This window comes from Mustela nivalis (genome assembly GCF_964662115.1).
Source record: "Mustela nivalis genome assembly, chromosome: 19".
Classification (NCBI taxonomy): domain Eukaryota; kingdom Metazoa; phylum Chordata; class Mammalia; order Carnivora; family Mustelidae; genus Mustela; species Mustela nivalis.
This window is the reverse complement of record NC_139038.1, coordinates 3,745,989-3,766,842: the sequence shown is the minus strand read 5'-3', so window position 1 is coordinate 3,766,842 and position 20,854 is coordinate 3,745,989. Positions and strand designations below refer to the sequence as shown.

The 20,854-nt window shown below is 40.6% G+C and overlaps 1 protein-coding gene across 6 annotated transcripts in view; it reads left to right on the top strand.

Annotated features, from left to right (window-relative positions):
• The first annotated feature begins 5,848 nt into the window (after nt 1-5,848).
• Nucleotides 5,849-20,854, top strand: part of RNF216 (ring finger protein 216) — a 62,216-nt gene continuing 47,210 nt past the window's right edge. For 2 of the 6 annotated variants that reach the window (XM_082714223.1, XM_082714220.1), the window contains exons 1-2: nt 5,861-6,022; nt 16,556-16,645. The gene's annotated coding sequence lies outside the window, so the exon portion shown is untranslated. Of the gene's footprint in view, nt 6,023-16,552; nt 16,646-20,854 lie in introns of all 6 variants that reach the window. The other 4 variants (XM_082714222.1, XM_082714219.1, XM_082714221.1 and 1 more) reach the window with 3 other exon arrangements.

Below are 20,854 nucleotides of genomic sequence, written 5' to 3'. Positions count from 1 at the left end.
TGATTTTTAACAAAGATGTCAAACCCATTCAATGGGGGTAATGAGTGTTTTCAACAAATCGTGCTGGGGAAAGTGCATATCCACATGGAAATTTTTAAAAATGAATTACTTAATTCCATATATGAGAATGAACTAAAAATGGATCAACCTAAATGAAAGACCCAAAATTATAAAATAGGAGAAGACATAGAGCAAAAGCTTCATGACATTGGATTTGGCAGTCATTTTTTTGGCTGTGACACCAAAGGTACAGGCAACAAAAGAAAAAAGAGACAAATAGGACTTCATGAAAATTTAAAAATTGTGTGCATCAAAGACATTATCAACAGGGTTAAAAAAAAAAAAGGCAACCCAGGATGGGAGAAAATATTTGGAAACCATACATCTGAAAAAGGACTAATATTCAGAAAATATAAAGAACTTCTGAAACTCAACAACCAAGAAACAAACAAATCCACACAAGAATGGCCAAAAGATTGAATGGACAACTCTCCAAAGAAAATATACAAATGGCCAGTAAGCCCATGAAAAGATGCTAAAGATCATTAACCATTAGAGAAATGTAAATCAGAACTACAAAAAGATATCATCTCACACTCACTAAGATGGCTACTATTAAAAACCAGAAAATAATGAGTACAGGCAAGAGTGTGGAGAAATTGGGACCCGTGTACCCAGTGCGGGGCAATGTCAATGGTGGAAAATAATGTGATGTTTCCTCAAAAATTAAAAATAGAATTACCGGGGCACCTGGGTGGCTCAGTGGGTTAAAGTCTCTGCCTTCGGCTCAGGTCATGATTCCAGGGTCCTGGGATCGAGGCCCACATCGGGCTCTCTGCTCAGCGGGGAGCCTGCTCCCTCCTCTGTCTCTGCCTGTCTCTCTGCCTACTTGTGATCTCTGTCTGTCAAATAAATGAATAAATAAATCTTTTTTAAAAAATAGAATTACCGTATGACACAGCAATTCCACTCTGGAAATATGCTCAGAAGAATTGCAAGCGGGGTCTTAAAAGAGATCACTGAACACCCATGTTCACAATAATTGCTAAGACATGAAAGCAACCCAAGTGTCCATTGACAGATGAATGGCTAAAACAAAATGTGTCATGCACACAATGGAATATGATTCAGTCTTAAAAAGGAAGGACATTCTGAACCTTAAGAACGTTATACTGAGGGACATAAGCCCATCACAAATACTGCATGATTCCACTGATTATGAGGTTCTTAGAGCAATCACAATCACAGTGACAGACAGTGGAACAGTGGTTGCCAGGGGGAGGTGGGGGTCTCATTCAACGGGTACAGAATTTCAGTTTTGCAAAATGAAAAATCTTATGGAGACGGATGGTGATGGCGGTTGGCACAATGTACATTATGAATGTGTTTTATACCACCGAGGTGTTTGTTTAAAAATGGTTAAGATTTAATATTTGGTTATGTGCGTTTTGCCACAATGAAAATAATGAAGAAAATAAACATGCATTGAGCAAAAGAAACCAGACACGAAGGTACCTGCTTTATGATCTCATTTATCTGAAACTACAGAGAAAGCAATTCTAATCTAAAGTGACAGAAAGCAGATGAGTGGTTGCCTAGCACCAGTGTTAGAGATGGTGGAAAGAGCACCACAGGTCGAGGAAGAAATACCAGAGAATATTTTGGGGTGATGGGAATGATCTCTATCTTGATGGTGGTGGTGGTTGCATGCGTGGGCATATAAATCTGTCAAAACTCAGAAATGTACACTTAAACCGGGCACCTTGTACTGCATATAAATCATTCTGCAATAACACTGATTAAAAAAAAAAAAAGCAATGTGATCGAATAGCAGGAAATTACTGCTTCTGAAAGCAGACAGAGTTTGGGAATAATTTCCTCCATGGCCAGACTAGCACAGCTTCATCTAGATAAAAGTGATGGCAGTACTTATAGCTCTTGGGAACAAAGTGAAGATGATTTACAAATTGTGGTAATGGCAGTCCTCTGTGATTATAAATGATTTTACAAGTGGCCACTAATTGTAACCAGAAAACTTAATAGAGGCAGCGGTCTTGCGATGACTCACAGAGGTGTGTGAGTTGTACCCCCAGCTTTCTGGAATGCATGTAGCGCTCGTAGGGGTCATCCCTTCCACCATGACTGCGTGGAAATATAACCAGCACACGCGATATGAATTTCCACAGATGGAATTGAATTCACATGCTTCTACCCAAGAAAACAGGAAAGTATTGCTTCTGGACAACAGTTCTGTCCGCAAGCAGGTATCTTCTGCCCTTTCTGATTGCTGGTGCTGATTAACATTAAGAGAAGAAAAAGAGGGGTGCCTGGGTGGCTCAGTGGGTTAAAGCCTCTGCCTTCGGCTCAGGTCATGATCCCAGAGTTCTGGGATCGAGCCCCGCATCAGGCTCTGTGCTCCACGGGGAGCCTGCTTCCTCCTGTCTCTCTCTCTCTGCCTGCCTCTCTGCCTACCTGTGATCTCTGTCTGTTAAATAAATAAATAAAATCTTAAAAAAAAAAAGAAAAAGAAAAAGAGTAACCCCTCTTATTGACATCAGATTTCATTTCTCTTAAACTAAAAACATGGAGCAAAAATCCCTTTACTTCCGACTGATCACAAACTAGTCCATCAAACTATTCCATCTTTCTCTCTCTCTCTCTCTTTTTAAATTGAATTAATTTTTTTCACTTTCTGTTTGTTTCTTAAGCACGCTTTACATCCAATGTGGGCTCGAACTCACGCCCCTAAGATTGAGTCATTTGCCTTACTGACTAAGCCAGCTGGGTGCTTTTTTAAAGTTTTTATTTTAATTCCAATTAGGTTTTTTTAAAGGTTTTGTTTATTTACTTGTCAGAGAGAGTGCACAAGCACAAGCAGGGGGTGGGACAAGCAGAGGAAGAAGCAGCCTCCCCACTGAGCTGGGAACCCTATGTAGGAGCCTGGGATCATGACGTGAGCCGAAGGCAGACGCTTAACCGACTGAGCCACCAGGTGTCCCTCGTTCCAGTTCGTTAACATACAGTGTTCTATTAGTTTCAGATTCCCATCCTTGTCTTGAGGAAGCAGATTTTCAGGTCTATGCTTCACAACATGATTTTAATTTTTGCAGTTTATTTGTTGGTTTACTCTAATTTTGACTTTTTAAGAATTCAACAACATTGTTGTATTTCATGGACTCCATTTTTATGGTCATTTTCCGCCTAATCAAAGTGAGACTTGTTTTCTATTTATGGAGCGAAATAAGGCTTCCTTTTTAAAATATATTTTGACAAAAGTGAATCCACCTAAAGAACAAAATAATACTTATGGGTCATGGGTTTTTAAATTTTTAAATTATATTTTGACAAAAATGAATCCATCTAAAGAACAAAATAATACTTATGGGTCATGGATGGCAAATGTTGCAGTGTTGCTGTACTGCTCATATGTTTGAGGTCTGTTGAAGACTGTTCCCTGTCCTGCTCTGCTGTCTTGTGGTTCAATGAGAGGACAGGTGTGAACTCATCAGTGGCATCCTGATAAGAGGGACCAGTGCCAGGGACACCTGGGTGGCTCAGTCGTTTAAGCGTCTGCCTTTGGCTCACGTCATGATGCCAGAGTCCTGGGATCCAGTCCTGCATGGGGCTCCCTGCTCAGTGGGGAGTCTGCTTCTCCCTCTGCCTATTGCTCCCCCAGCTTGTGAACTTACATGCGCACTCTCTCTCTCTCTCTACCTAACAAATAAAAAAAAAAATTTTTTTTTTAAAGATGGAGCAGGGTCTACATATCACTAACAATGACCACAATTAACTAAATCTTCAGAAGCCTGTGCCATCAGACCTTACCACCCTCTTCCTTGTGCAACCGGTCTTTCCTTCTCATTCATTGAAGATTTTAGGACTTGTCTCATTCTGTACCCTACCCCTGTTTCTGACATATTTCTTGATGATTTAATATCCTTTTAAATAATCTAGCTACATCCATGCCTTTGTTTCTTGGTTCCTCCCCTTGGAAGATCTACATCTCCTCCCCCACGTCAGCCATGCTCATAGTTGTCCATGGGCTTTATCGTTACTGACAAGTGCATCATCTCCAAAATCTCAGTGCCAAGCATACCCCTTTTTGGCCCCCTCCTATCTCTCCAGCTCCTTTTTCCCCCTGCACATAAGCAGGTTGCTGGAGAAAGATCCACATCCTTGCTGCCTGGCCCCATTTCAAATTTCGGATCATAGAACTCCACTACTGCATTGGGCTGGTCATTTCACCCTTTGCTCTTTTCTTCACCAAACTCTCAGATCTTCTCCCTGACCTCACTATCAGCTAACCTCCCTCCTTCTCCTTTCCCGAAGGTTCAGTCCCATCGTATGGCTTCTCTGAGCAGCATTTGGAAATGCCAATCATTTCCTTCTTATCGAAATACTTTCTCTCTTTGGCCTCTGAGATACCACACTCTCCTGGTTTTCCTCCGCAGCATCCTTCTCTAGATTCCAGATGTTGACATGACCCTGAAATCCATCCTCAGCTTTCCTCTCATCCCTACCTACACTCATTACGTTTTACACATTTTCTCTATCTCAGTGATTCCCAATTTAAATCCCTAGTCTTGCATTACCATCTGTTTTTCTGAAGCTGCAGACATATACCCAACTGCCTACTGATGTCTCTACTTGAAGATCCAGTTGGCAATTTCACGTGCCCAAAACATGTTCCTTTCTCCCTACTCCAACTAAAATCAATCCCTCCCAATCCCCCCTCCCATATTTGTGACCTAAACCACCATTCACCCAGTTGCACACGCCAAAAACCTTGTATTTACCCTTGACTCCTTTCCCTCTCACCTCACATCCAATCCATCTGCAAATCTCTCTGTTCCCCCTGAAAAAAAAAATCCCTAATTTGATCATTTGTCCCCACTTCCTTCCTGACCGTACTAGTTAAAGTCACCATCCAGTATTACCCGGACTCCTGCAGTCTCTTCCTAACTAGCATTCCTGCTTCTACTCTGAGCTCTCTAGGACCAGAGTCCTCTTTGTAAAAATCAACCCACGCCCCCACTCTCAATGCTCTAGTAGTTTCCCATCGCAGAATAAAGTACAGATTCCGTATTAAGACCTTCTCTGACCTGGCCCCCCATCACCTGGCCCACCCCCATTCCCTACCACTCTTTGTCTCACTCCCTGCATTGCAGGCACCCACACAGTTTCTCTAACACACCAGGCATAGCCCCTCTGCTTGAAGTGTGTTTCCTCCCAGCGGTCACCATAGCTCACCTCCTTATGTCATTCCATTTTCTGCTCAAATGTCCCCTCTTCAGAAGACTCCCTGACCACACTTGTACCTCCGTCACTCTCTACCCCTCCCTCTGCTTTATTTTTCCTGTGGGTCCCCCCGACCCACAACACTTCCTGCTTAGGCTAATATTTAGTTCGTTTGTTAGTGAGTTCGCTAGTTGGTTATATACTTACCCACTAAAACATCGCTCTGGGAGGACAGGGACCTTCCATACCGTTGTATCCCCAGTTCCTAAAACAGTGCCTGGCACACAGGAAGCTCTCCAAAAATATGCGTTGAATGAATGATTTGCCAAAGGCAAGGGGTGCAAATAAGTGTATATCCAGTAGATTTCCATGGGCACCTGCTCCCTCCCAACAGCCCCCCCAACACACCCTCCTTTTCAGCTCTAGGGAGAGGGTGACATTTCCTGGGGTTGGGGGAGGGGCGCCTCAGTTTCCTTCGTCCTCCCACCTCGTGGGGGAGTCAAGACTCAGTGGGCGGTGAGCGGACAGAGGTCCCTCTCTATGGTCCTACTCCCCAGGCCCCTCCTCCCTAGCACCCGGCGTGCCTCTATGGTTCTTCCTGTCATTAGTCGGGAGGGGGCGCTGTGCGCAGGCGCGGGGTGAAGCCGCGGCGGGGCCGGAAGGAGTGCAGCGGCGGCCTCGGCGGCGGCGGCGACGAAGCTGTCGGCGGCCGCTCCTGGTGACTAAAAGCCGTGGCGACAGAGGCCGCCGAGCCCGCTTGGCGAGCCGGCGAGCTGAGTGGCGAGTAAGTGTCGGCTGCGGGGCGCACCCGGCTCCTCGGCAGGCCGCGTGAGGCGAGTGGCGTCTCAGCCCGGCGCCTCCATTAAGCCCCGGGGTGGGGGCGGGGGCGGGGGCCACGGCCGTGAGGGGCGGCGGCGCCGCAGAGTCGGGGGCGCGGGCCTGGCCCGGCGGCCGCCCGAACGCGAGCGGGCCCGGGGCCGCGCGGGGCGCCGCTGAGCGCAGGGCGGCTCGAGCAGCGGGGCCGGCGGCCAGGCGGGAGCCACAAAGGCGCAGGCGGCCGGCGGACCCTCCCCCGCGCCCGCCACTTCGGGAAGTTTCGCGGGCCGGTCCCTCGGCCTGCTGCGCGAGGGCGAAAGCGCCGAAAGACCGAGTTTCCCCGGCGGCACCTCGCGGGAGGCGGCGTCGGTGGAGCCGAGCACGGCCTGGAGCGCGCGGGCAGCGATGCCCTGTGACTCTGAACTCCGGCGCCCCCGGCCCAGGGGCGCCGGGCCTCAGTCCCCAGTCCTCCCGACTCGGTTCAGGAGGGCTGTCTTCTCGAGGAAGCCGGCGACTCCCACCCAGCCCTCGTGAGGACATCCAAGTGCGTCAAAACCCCGTGCAGCGCGGGGAACGCGAGCCCGACAAAATGTGCCTGGAGCGCCGCGCAGTGAACGAGACCGGCGTTCCCGCGTGGGATGTGGCTGGAGACTGCGTGGAACGATTGTCTCAAAACTTTGGGCCACTTCAGTCCTGTGGGAGACCCCCTCCCCTCCCCCAGGGTGCCTGCGGGGTCCCATGTAAACCAGCCAGGGGCCCTGTAAATAACCCGAATATCGCACACGTGACAAGTGCCTGGGTCGACCTGGTCCTAAGCACTTTGCTAATGCAAAGAGAAGATTTATTTACCCTGCTGGGAGCTGGGAGAGATCAGGGAAGATTTTAGGACCGACCTCAATTTTAGCACGCTTGCGTGAAGAACGACTGCCGAGGAACAGCCGTGCTTTGTTTGTGCTTATTGTATGGGTGATTTATTGGGGCTGGGCATAGGGAATGGTGTGACTCTGAGGAGAACCTGGGGCCAGATTTGGGATCTCCCCCTCCCCCCCGTAATCCTAAATAGAGGTTAGCGGGCGCAAGTGAAAAAGAAGCCTTCCAGCCCATGTGGAGGAAGTCCAATAAAGGAAGTTGAAAGTTGAAATGGGAGTCAAGGAGACAAAGTTTATGAAATAGGGTAGACGAGAGCACCTTTGCTTGCTAACTCTGATGGCTTCTATTTATTTATTTATTTTATTTATTTTTAGATTTTATTTATTTGACAGAGATCACAAATAGGCAGAGAGGCAGGCAGAGGAGGAGGGAGAAGCAGGCCCCCCCCGCTGAGCAGAGGGGGGGGGCAACTCTGGGCTCGATCCCAGGACCGCCACCCAACGCCCCTGATGGCTTCTGTTTAATCAGTGTTCGTTATATTCCAGGCTGTGTTAGGTTCTTTTCAGACCTTATAACTAGTTGTCATAGCTGGCGCTGTTATTTTCATTGTCAGAAGGACAGAACATGATGCCAGTTACTGTGTACTAGACACTGTTCTAAGCATTTTAAATATATTAACTCCTTTAATCTTCAGTGATGGGGGTTCTGTTCTTAACAAGGAAGGAAAAGAGGTACTGAAAAATAACTTACACAGTCACAAAGCTTGTAAGGGTCAGAGCTGGAACTTGAACTCAGTTGGGTTCCATAGTTTATGCTCCTAATTATTTTGCTATACCTATGAATGATACTTATTCGAAAAGTTCTGGAGTATTTACTTGGGGCCAGGCAATGTGCTCTGTCCTGTGGCTATGGGAGTCAGTAAGACGTAGGGTCCTACATCTTTAGAACTTGCTTTAGCAGAGGAGCTAGCTATCTAATACAGCTTCCTAAGTAATTGTAGGTTATTGTGCCAAGAACTCTGAAGGATTGTGATATGTTGTGTGAATGAACAGTGGGGGATGGTCAGGAAAGGTCCTCCTTCTGAGGAGGTGATACTTAAGATGAGAAACTCAATCAAGGATGAATGGAGTTTATTTGGTCAGAGACAGTGAAAAATAATCAGCCAGCTAGAGGGAAGAGGAAGCAGCATGGCCTGTTCAAGGGACTGAGCCATGGTCCCTGCAGAATTGTGAATAGGGGAGGGGTGCAAACTGAGGCTAGCTGGGTCAGCAAGGGTCCTAAGGCCATGGGATTTTGGTCCTACCATGATGAGATTTTATGATTCAAAAACCAACAAACCAACCTCCATGCTACATGAAGATAAGTCAGACACTATTGAGATAGAAGGGGTCTCGTATCATGAGTTCACAGAGGATTCACCTGTAAAAAGATTGTTGAAAACGATTTTTTTTTCCTTTTGTGGATGAGACTGTGCTTGCTTATTCCAGTTTCTGAATCAATTTTTACTCAACATTTGAGGAAAATCTTGGGTTATATATGTTAAACATTTTAGCCAACCCAGTGAAGATTTTAATTTTTGGTTTTAAACCTTTCCTATTGTAGAAAGACACTGATACGAGGATTTTTAGAGCTCTTTTGAACTCTGCTAAAACTGCAGACTAATTGTCTACATAATTCTGTCTTTGGTTATGAATGCCATTTTATCTTAATTCTTTCACTGTCTATATATTAAAATATACACCCATTGTATTTTTTTTTTATTCTGAACTCCTCACTTGCCTTGTTCCTTCTTAATAGAATTGCCATCCTTCAGTCACCCAACATCTAGGTGTCCTCAACATCTAAGTCAACTTTGACTCCTTTATTTTCTTCTTGCCTCATGGCTCTTTACATACAAAAGCCCATTGAATCTAACCATAGTTGGTATCTTACATCTTTTTCTTTTCCCTGCTTATTGTTATCTCTAGTTCATACTTCACTGCCTCTTGTTTCCTGGGTTTCCTGCTACTAGATGTTTTTTATAGTCTTACACATTGCAGTTAGGTTGATTTTCCTAAAGTACAAGTCTCTGTATTACTTCTTACTGGTTAGAAAATAAAATTTGACCTGTACTTCAGTTATCCATAGATGCACAGAGCAAACCACTCAAACGTATAACTTAATATGACAATTTGTTTTTTTTTTTTTAAGATTTTATTTATTTATTTGACAGAGAGAAATCACAAGTAGTCAGAGAGGCAGGCAGAGAGAGAGAGAGGGAAGCAGGCTCTTGTTGAGCAGAGAGCCCGATGCGGGACTCGATCCCAGGACCCTGAGATCATGACCTGAGCCGAAGGCAGCGGCTTAACCCACTGAGCCACCCAGGCGCCCCTAATAGGACAATTTGTCAGCAATTTTGTGACTCAGGAGATTGGGAAGGACTAATGTGGGATTTCTTTTTTTCCCCCGTGGTCCACATGTTGCTAGCAGAGGTGGTAGGGCTGGAGGTTCCACTTCCAAAATGCTTTTTCACTCCATGCCTTGCCACGGACTGCAGGGAGGCAGGGCTCAGCTATGTTTTATTTCTCTGGGTAGTGTCAGCTTTCTGTGTGCTCTCTCCATCAGGAGGCAGACTTCTTAATGGTAATTCTGGCCTCCAGGAGCCCTAGGTGGAAGCTGCCTAAAGTTCTCTTAAAGGCAAAGCTTGGAGCTAGCACATCATTCATTTCAGCTTAAATACAACTATCTGGGCAAAGCTTCCCTCACTACCTGCCCTGTCCCAACTGGAATAGTGTCTTTATTGTGCTATTTCTTTTTATTTTGTAGTGTGCTTCATTGTGTACTGAGTTTCTCTCACTGATTTTACTCCCCCAAGTTTTTTGAGGCAAAATCCATGTTGGATTTTCTTTGTACGTATTCCCCATGGTGCATAACACTTTTTTTTTTTTTTAAAGACTTGATATATTTGAAAGCAAGAAAGAACACAAGGGGAGCAGCAGAGGGACCAGCAGATTTTGTGCTGAGCACAGAGCTTGATGTAGGGCTTGATTCCAGGATCCCCAGATCATGACCTGAGCCAAAGTCAGATGCTCAATGAACTGAGTCACCCAGGCACCCCACAACTGTTTTATACTACATGGCAAGATGACAGTAGTATTTGCTTAATTCTTTAATGTATTTTAATTTTAAATAGTCATGTAGGGGTGCCTGGGTGGCTCAGTCAGTTAAGCATTCAACTTGATTTCAGCTCCTTGATCTCAGCGTCCTGAGCTCAAGCCCCATGTTGGGCTCCACACTGGGCATGGAGCCTCCTTAAAAAAAGAAAAAAGAAAAGATAATATAAATAATTCAAGTTCAGTATAGAAAAGTCAGGAAATATAACAAAGCAAAAAAAAAAAAAAACCTACTCTAAACTTTGTACTTAGAAATAACCATTATTCACTTTTTGTTGTGTTGATTTAATATTGATTTAACGTTAGTATAGGCTTACAACGAATGAATATCCAAACGACGGATAAGATGAGGAGCTAGGGTTTGAATGAAGAGCAATAATCACTTACAGTCACTCAGAAAACCATGCTGGGAAACAGTATTGTGGAGTGTACGATGTGGGCACATACAGCTTCTTGCAGCCTCTACCTGGCTCTGCTTCGCCCACCTTCTGCTGGAATGTTCACAGAGATTAACTCATTAACTTGGAAACATACTACCCCAAGACCAGTGTTGCAGATGTGACAGACATATTTATGGCGATTATTCTGGAAAGCAGGAACATCACAAACCCCAGGACCATGCAGTATTATTAGCATGTGGAAGGAAAAATGGAGATGTAACACAAATAGAAGGATGAGAAGAAATTTATGACCGAAGAAAATCCTGATAAACTGATTGTTGTCACTTAACCCTAACTCTGGTTATATATGGCTCTGATGGATGAAGATGTCTTTGGAGCCACTCCTTTACTCAACAACTGTGCCAGACACAGGAAATACCGCTCTGAATAAGATGTTGTCAAGGGCATATGGAGAACACAGTTGACATGTGAACTTTGTCACGTGTTGCTATATCCATCCAAGGAAGAGGAGATTTTTAAAAAGGTAATGAGGACAATTGTAGGTGGTGGAAAAGAATATAGAATTGTCACCTCATTTTTCTTAAGTTTTTACAATACAGTAGTACTACATAACAATTCTCTGTGGGGTGAGGAAGTGCTAAAATGTATGCTAATCTGGAAGCATTATCTGATGTATTGACTATAGAGTATAGACACAAATGTACATATGATAATTTTTACAATAAAAGGAAGAGGCAAAAACTATTCTGTTAGGTACCATTTCTCATTTCTGGATTCCACATTTATTGAGCCATTTTCTTCAGCTGTGTGATGAAGAAGCTACTTCCTGAGGAAAAATGAAGTTTCTTCTAGAAGGAAGTAAAAGTTTAACTGAATAGTTATCATAAAACTAGCAAAAAGTAACCTGGAAGAGGAAAATAAAGTCCTACCCCAAAGCTGGCTATATTGTCAGCTTACTAATAAACACTGTACATCTACTGTGTACTTTTGATAACAAGCTCCTGTTTTGGTGACATTTACCATTTACAAAGCGGCTTCTCATATTCCAGCACAACCTTACAAGGTAAGAATAGCAATTTCCATTTCATAGGGAATAATAGTAGCCATAATGTGACACTGGGCATGTGCCATGCACTATGGTAAATATATTCAACTTTAAAACAACTATCCTCATTTTACAAATAAACTAGGTCCAAGAGATTGAGCAATTTATGCAGTCACTGAGTCACTAAATGGTGAAACCAGGGTTCATGCTTAGGTAGTTTGATCTGAAGCCCAGATGAGAGGACCGAGTGTCAGGGACCTTAATGACCTTTGCATAGAAGCTAGTAAGGAGTAGAAATTCCCTTGTCAGACTCCTTTTCTCACTGAAGTTTGAGGACATTGTATGTACCACTCGCTCATGAGGAATCTTGCTTTTAAAGCACTGCCAGTAATCTGTTTAACTACAAGCTTGACATTCTAGCTAAATTAGGTATATGTAAAATGAGTCACATGTCCCTTTGACTTTCAATATAAAATTGAAAGAACCTTGTGGTAAAAGAAGAAACAAGAAACGTGGCTAGTGGGATTATGTTCACAATACTTTTTTAAAATTGCATTTGAAAGAAAAGTAATGATTTGAATACAGTTTAAATTTGACATTAGAACTCTTTTACCATGCTGTTTATAAATGATGCCACTTTTATTTCAAGGGAGATTTGTAAATTTTTAAAAATTGAGATACCTTTGTCCAGTTACAGATATCAGAAAGTTTTACTATTAAATTTAGTCTTGATACACAACTTAGTATTCTCTATGTTGGAAAAATGCTGATGTTATTTGATTTTTAACTTTGTATAGGCATCATTGTGTGAGAAGCCAGAGTATGGGGTCTACTTTCTCTAAAGCATGTTGTTTCTCCCAGGAAGGTGGAAAAAATTGAGATTTTCTTGGCACCAAGAACGTTGGTTCTTAATTATTTTCATTAAAATAAAGCAAGAAAATGGTTCACATGGTTCAAAACACTACTGTTTCACAGAGGCAACCACTTTTTTTCCTCTCATAATGGCTTTTGTTCCCCTAACTTTCCTATTTTGAAATAGAGTACACACAAAGAAGTTTGACCCCAAACTCAGTTTAGGCCTGTGCCTAAACTTCATCTAAATGAAGTCATTCGAGGTATATTCTCTTATATTTGGATTCCTTCCCTCAACCATTATGAATGGCTTAATGGATTAAAAGATGCTTGTATCTACCACCCAGTCTAAGAAGTAAACTCCCATCTCTAAGCCATGTCCATGTTCTCCTATCCTGATCTTAACTCATTCCTTCCCCCAATATTAACTCTTAATCTGACTTTTATAATCATTTTTTCATGTTTATTTTATCACCCAAGAGTACATTCCTAGATACTGTAATCTCATTTTTAAATTTTGATGTATTTTTTAAATCTAAGTTTCCTCTTCCTTTTTTTTTTTTTTTCCTTATAATTTATCTGTTGTTGAGCCTGATCCATTTAGCCTGTAATTCCCAGAGCCTACCTAGGTGTTCATCAGACTTCTAAAAAAATTATCATCCCCATATAGAACCTTTTAAAACATTTTTATTTCTAATCCTTTCTCATTAAATACTAAGGAATAAGATTTTACTGGATGGGACTGAATTTTGGAGGGTCACAAACCACTGTAATATCTTAAGATCTTTTCACACCCTTGCAAAAGCACTCCCATTGAGAATATATGGTCTGGGTTGCATAATTATGCTGCAGTTCAAAAATTTCATTTTCTGTCTAGCCTCTATTTTAAAAGGGGTTGGGTCCAGATCCTTGTCCAAACTCTGGTTCCATCTCTTTCACAAGACTGTAGATCATGTTCTTTCCTTGGAAGGCACTTAGTTCTTGTCTCTACGATGTTAGCAGCCAGTGATACTTCAGATCCAGATTTAGTAATCATTGAGGATTGCAAAATGGTATTTTAGTTGGATTTTTTAAATTAATACTGGAATACTTTTTTATAAAGAAATCATTTTCTTGTCTACTATTTGTCCAGTTACATACAGTTTATATAGAAAAGGCAAGAAAGTACCAAATTCCTTGCCTCTATTTCATCTATATTTTATTTGTTTGCTTGCTTATTTGTTTATCTATAGAGAGGAAGAGGGAGACACAATCTTAAGGAGGTTCCACACTCAGCACAGAGCCCATCATGGGACTTGATCTCACAACCCTGAGATCCTGACCTGAGCCAAAATCGAAACAGACGCTTAACTGACTGAGCCATCCAGGCACCCCTGTTTTACCAGTTTTAAAGATAAAGTTTTGGTTGATAGTATCCTTTGAAAATGACCTTTTGGAAAATAATTATGGCCATTTTTATTTGTGTTTTTTTAAGAGACTCATACCATATTATTATCTTTTTTGGAGCTCAAATTGTCCCAAGTTTGGCCAGTGAGAGCCTCTTCAGCATTTTCTTTTTCTGTGTTATTCTGACTGAACCCAGCTTTTGATAAGTAGTTTTTGATTGCTTTCTTGATACCTGGTATGATATCTGGTATTATGGCTCGTTTTGTAATATTCCTGCTCCAGAATTGGAATTAGTAATTTCTCCAAAATCCTGGTTTCTTTTGGTGGGAAATAGTATTTTAAGACATAATCTAGGCATTGTTCATTGCTACAAGTAATAGGTTTTCAGGCCTTTGGGGGTGGAGGGGGGCAGGACAGAACTAAAATATTTTATGAGTTCACACTAATTCAGATTTAGGGCTGAATCTTCTTTTATAGGTTTTTTCTATAGGCTTTTTCTTCTATATTATAAATAAGATTCCTTTTTTTACACTGAAATTCTTGATTCTCGAGGGCACAGGGATTAATAGAATATGCCATAACTGCTAATCTTTTTAACTTGTTACACACAAAAAAGTGTCAGAATGAAAGTCTCAGAATGTCTCAACTGTTAGGATTTGCTTATGCTTCCCCCCATAATTTTTATAATTGTACTATATTGCTTAATTTTAGTTCTTATTTAATCTTTGTGCTACAAGTAATTAATTACATATTTAATGTTTACTGCCAGCCTTTGTGTTGTTGTCTTTAGTCATTTTGGTTGCCTAAAGTTTATTTTTCTGTCAGATTCCTTAGGAAGGTCCTATAGAAACAATCCATAATCCTAAATTCTACATGTTGATTAATTTGTGCTCCTTTTCTTTGAAATTATTTTTGCTGGATATAAAATCTCTGGTTTATATTTTTTAAAAAAGTATCTTACACCATTTTCTAATGACATAAAGCGTCACTATCAAAGTCTGCTGATCTAATTTTCTTTCTTTTCACTGGCTCAAGCCCAGCCCCTAAAAGGATTTTTTTTTTTTTTTCCCTTTAAAGTCTGTGTGTCTTGGTAGTTGTCATTTTGGGTGGTTTTGTTTTGTTTTTCTTGGTTCTTTTTTTAGGTATTTACTGTATTCTTTTGAAATGTAGTCTTAACATTTTTATTTTAGGAAAAATAAAATTTTTTTCTGTCACAATTTTTAGTATTCTCTTCCCTTTTGATTTATTCAAGAGCTGCTGTTTGTTACACTGGACAATCTTTGTCTTGAATATTTGTTCCTTATCTCTTTATTTTTCTATTTAAAGTTTTCCTTTTACCTTTCAGTTCTCCTAAGCAGAATGTATTGTGTTTATTCACACTTATGTTCCTTCTAATTTAGTCTTCACTTCTAAAACTTCTTAAAATTTTCTTTCTTTCCTGAGATCTGCCATGCCATTTATGAGTTTTCTTGTTCTGATTTATGTTGTTGTTTTATGTCTTGTATTATTTTCATAGTGTCCTTTGGGTGTTTTTTTCTGGCATGTATTTGTTTATAGGGATGTTGTTTTGCTACTGCTTGTTTTTCTTACAACTTTATAGGAGTTTTGACATCAGTTCTTTTCTAACTCATTTTTTCAGCAGAAACTTTGCAGGCCAGAATCTTTGCTCATTTTTAATGAAATTGGGTTTTGGGGGACTTATAGAAGGAGGGTAAGTTTAGGATAGCTTTTTCAACTTCACAGAAATCCCTTTTCATGCAGTTTTCAAAATATGACAGCTTCTTCCCCCCAGTGGCTTGCCTTTTCACTCTTAATAATTTATTTTGTGAATAGAAGTTTTTATTTTTAATGTTCAAAATTTTATTTTTAATGTACAATATTTACAGTAGTATAATATGTACTACTATCTTTCCCAACCCCAAGTTTGTGAAGGCATTTTTTTTAAGGTATCTTCTAGAAACTCTTCTACCTTCCTATTTAAATCAAGAAATCACCTAAAGTCATTTTTGTCTAAGGCATGAGGAAGAGACTTAGTTCCTCATTCTTCCTGTCCTCCCCCACAGCTTTCTAGTACAGCATACAGTAAAAACATGTTTTCCACTGCTCTGCAATGCCACTTTTGTCATAAATCAGACATCCGCATGTGAATGAATCAGTTTCTGGACTCTGTTCCTTTCATCTGTTTTTCTCTTCTTTTGCCAATACTGCATGGTTTTAATTAACTGTAGCTTTGTATTAATAAGACTCAACTGTCTAATAGTGTAAGTCTTTCACCTCTTGTTTTTCTTTATGAATGCCTTGGTTATTCTTGGCTCTTTGCATTTTCCTGTAGATTTTAAAATCATGTTGTATATAGCCACTTTTTAAAAATCTGATTAAGGCTATATTAGATCTGTAGATCAGTTTGGGAGGAATTGACATCTTTACAAAATGGAGCTTTCCAGTCCATGACTGTGGTATGTGTCTCCATTCATTAGTGTTCTTTTGTTTCGCTCAGTGATTTACAGTTTTTTATATAGAGGTTTGGCACCTCTTTCATTGCATTTATTCCTTGGTATATGATAGTTTTTGATGCCTCTAAGGAGTATCCTTTCAAAACACCATTTTCTAATTGCTTCTTACTAGTATAGCATTCATTTTTGCATATTGGCCTTATATCCGTAGACTTTGTTATTCATTCCACTTACTCATTGCAGTGGTGGTTCTATGTACCGTCACTTATATGTATTTGACCCACTGTTTCGTTCCTCTGTTATCTTCCAGTATTTTATCATTTTATTTATTTTTTTAAGTAGGTTCCATGCCCAGCGTGGGGCTTGAACTCGAGACCCCAAGACTGAGACCTGAGATCAAGAGTTGGACACTCAACCGACTGAGCCACCCAGGTGCCCCTGTTGTTTTATCTTTTGATAATCCTTCTGGAACAAATGTTTATGTGTGGTATAAAGAATGAATCAAGGCTCATTTTCTTCCTCTATTGATACCCACTTGGCCTAGCAATGTTTATCGGGAGACCATTGTTCCCACTACATTACAGTAGCACCTTTGTTTTTATATAGATGACCAAACGTATATGGGTCTGTTTCTGAGCCCTCTAGTCTGTTTTTCTGTCTTGCGTCAGTAGACAATCTTGGGGCCCCTGGGTGGCTCAGTGGTTTAAAGCCTCTGCCTTCGGCTCAGGTTATAATCCTGGGGTCCTGGGATCGAGTCCCACATCGGGTGCTCAGTGGGAGCCTGCTTCACCCCCTCTCTCTGTCTTCCTCTTTGCCTCCTTGTGATCTCTGTCAAATAAATAAAATCTTAAAAAAATCTATGTATGTATATATATAAAATCTTATCATCTGCATATAATGCCATTTTAATTTCTCCCTTTCGGCTTGATATTTTATTTCTCTTTATTGCCCTACTGCACCTTTTACAACCTCCAGTACAGTGTAGATGAGAAATGGTGCAAACTCTCCTCAATTTTAGGGAAAAAACTTTTCATTGCTTCATTGTTAGGTGTGAGGTTTGCTCTAGTGTTTTTGAAATGTCTTCAACTTGGCAAAGGTAGTCTTCTCTAATAACCAGTAGGCTGAGAGATTTTAATCATGAATGGCTGTTAAATTTTAATGCTTTTTCCTCCAACCTACTGCAATGATGATATAGTTTTTTCTTTATTCCAATAACATACCTTACTTTGCTTTTGGTTATGATTTTTGCATCTGTGTTCATGAGAGAGATTGGTCTTTCTTGTGCTGTTCTAATGAGCTTAGAGTATCAGAATTATGCAGGCCTCATAAAATGATTCAGAAATAATGTTTGTTCTTTTTCTGTTCTCTCAGTTTTTGTAATATTAGTTACACTTCTTCCTTGGATATTTCGAAGACTTTACTGGGAAAGGTTACAGGGCTTTTACAGTATTCTTTGTGGGAAAGTTATTAGTTACTGATTCAGTTTCCTTATTTGGTAGAGCTCTTTTGAGATTTAGTTTTCTTTGTTCAGGGCCACCTAGCTGGCTCAGTCCACAAAGCATGTGTCTTGATTTCAGGGCCATGAGTTTGAGCCCCACGGTGGGTGTAGAGATTACCTAAGTAAATAATTTTTAAATAAATAAATAAAAACTTTTCTTCCCCTATGGTAAGTTGTATCTCAAAGAGTTTATCCAGTCACAATTTCAAATTGATTGGTATAAAATTATACAAAATACTCCTTTTATATTGTAGAATCTGTGGTGGTGTCTTCTTTTACATTCCTGATAATGGTTGGTTGTATTTTCTCCCATTTTCCCTTTATCAGTTATGAGAGGTTTATCAGTCTTCTTAATCTTGTTAGAGAAACAACTTTTTGTTTGGACTTTTCTTTATATGTTTGTGTCTATTTTGTTGATTCCTGCTGTTAGGATTGTCTTCTATTTTTCTGGTTTGATTTACTGTGCTTTTTCTAGCTTCCTGAGATTGAGGCTTCAGTCATTGATATCGTGGTCCTTTTTCTTCTCTAAACTAGCATTTGGATGTATAAATTGCCCTCTAAACACTGCTTTAACTCTAGCCTATGAATTTTGACATATTTTGTTTTCATTACTGTTTGATTCATCCAGTCAAAATACAGGCGTTTCTAATTTTCATCATAATTTCTTCTTTAATCCATGAGTTGTTTAGTTTGCTTAATTTCCAGTATTTAGAAATTTCCTGGTTATCTTTTACTGACTGTTACCAGGTAACAATACACCGTATGATTTCAAGCCCATGAAATTTGTTGAGACTAGTCTTATGACTCAGGGATATAATCCATTTTGTAAATGTTCTCTATATACTTGAAAAGAATATGTGTTCTACAGTTGTTAGGTAGAGTGGTCTATCAGTGTCAGTGAGGTCAAGTGGTTTGATAGTGCTCTTCAGATCTGTCCGGCTATAAGTGTGGATTTGTGTTACTTCCTTAACTTCTGTCAGTTTGAGGTGTATATATTTTTGAAACGGTATTATTAGATTCATACACATTCAATACTGTATCTTCTGTGAGTTGACCCTCTTAACTGGATGAAGTCTCCCTACTGGTCTCTGATAACTACTTATGTCAATTTTGTCTGATTCTAGTCTATTCATAGAATTTTTCATGGGTTTTGTTGTACCCCTTCTGCCTCCCTCCCAAAAAGAAAAGATTAGTTGAAAAGAGAGCTTCAACATAGAATTGGAGTTTATTTAAAAAATCATATGGAGGGGCGCCTGGGTGGCTCAGTGGGTTAAAGCCTCTGCCTTTGGCTCAGGTCGTGATCCCGGGGTCCTGGGATGGAGCCCTGCATCGGGCTCTCTGCTCGGCAGGGAGCCTGCTTCTCCCTCTCTCTCTTCCTGCCTCTCTGCCTACTTGTGATCTCTGTCCGTGAAATAAATAAATAAAGTCTTTAAAAAAGAATCAGATGGACATCTTATGACTGAAAAATAAAGTATCTTATTAGTTGACCAGTCTATTGCTTTCCATCCTTTTGCTTTAAAGCTTTTTCTTAACAGTGTTTATGTTGTCTGTTTATGTAGTACAGTTTCCAGTATGATTATATTTAAGTTGTACAAGATAACGACTTAACATAAATTGCAAAGTAATTACCTTGGGAAGTTTAGTTAACATCATCATCTCATATGGGTAACCCCCCAAAAAAGAGAAAAATGTGTTTTCCCTTGCGATGAGATCTTTCAGGATTTACTCTCTTAGCAGTTTCCAAATACACCCTACAGCAGTGTTAACTGTAGTCCTCATGTTGTACCTTCTGGCCCCATTATTATTTTATAACTGGAACTTTGTTCCTTTTGACCTCCTTCATCCAGTTCTCCTACCTTTGGTAACCATATGTGATCTCAGTTTCTACGAGTTTGGGTCTTTGTGGGATTTTGAGTTGTTTTTTGGACTCTACATGTGAGATCATATCTTGTTTGTTTTTCTGTCTCATTTCACTTAGTATATAATGCTTAGTGTATAATTCATCCATGTTCTTGCAAATGACAGGATCGCCCTCTTTTTTACACCTTAGTAGCATTGTTTTCTAGCATTTCTTATTTTTTTTTTCTTTTTAAAATTTATTTATGAGAGGGAACAGAGGGAGAGGGTCAAGCAGATTCCACGTTCAGTGCAGAGCCTAACGCAGGGCTCATTCTCAGGACCCTGAGATCATGCCTGAGCTGAAACCAAGAGTTGGACACTTAACTGAACTACCCAGGTGCCCCTCTATTTTCTTTACCCATTCACTGAATGAACATTTAGGCCGTGTCCACATCTTGGCTGTTGTAAATAATGCTGCAGCAAACATACATACCCAGAAATGGAATTGCTGGATCATATGGTAGTTTTATTTTTAATTTTGGGGGGTTATTTGTTTGTTTGTTTTAAATATATTTGAGAGAAAAGCACAAGTGAGGTTGGGGTTGGTGGAGGCAGAGGGAGAAGCAGTCTCTCCACTGATCAGGGATCCCAATGCAGGGCTCCGTCCCAGTACCCTGGGATCATGAAGTGAGCCAAAGGCAGAGTCTTAACTGACTAAGCCCCCAGGTGCCCTTTTTAAAATTTTTTGATGCACCCCCATACTAGTTTGCATGAAGAGAATTTACATTCCCTCCAGTAGTGTAGGAGGGCTATCTTTTGTCTGTATCCTTGCCAGCATTTGTTATCTCTTTACCTTTTTCTAACAAGGGGGAGGCCATCACTCTTGGTTTTGATTTGCATTTCCCTGGTGATTAGTGATAATGAGCACCTTTTCATGTACCTGTAGTCCAATTTAGTATCTTATTGGAAAAATGTCTATCTAGGTCCGTTGCCCATTTTATAATTGGATTATTTGCTTTTGGCTATCAAGTCGTGGAAGTTCTTTGTATATTTTAGATTTTAACCCCTTACAAGCTACTATGAGTTGCAAATATTTTCTCCCATTCTGTAGGTTGCTGTGATTGAGTTTTTAAGTTTATTTTATTCTTTATGTGTTCCATTTGTTTTTTGATGCTTTGTTCCTCTGTTCTTTTACAATAATAGGTTATGTTCTTTTACAATAATAAGTTATTTTTTTAAATTATTCTTCTCCGGCCACCCATCAGCTTTTCAGTTACGCATTCTTTTATTTTTCCCTTCAGTGG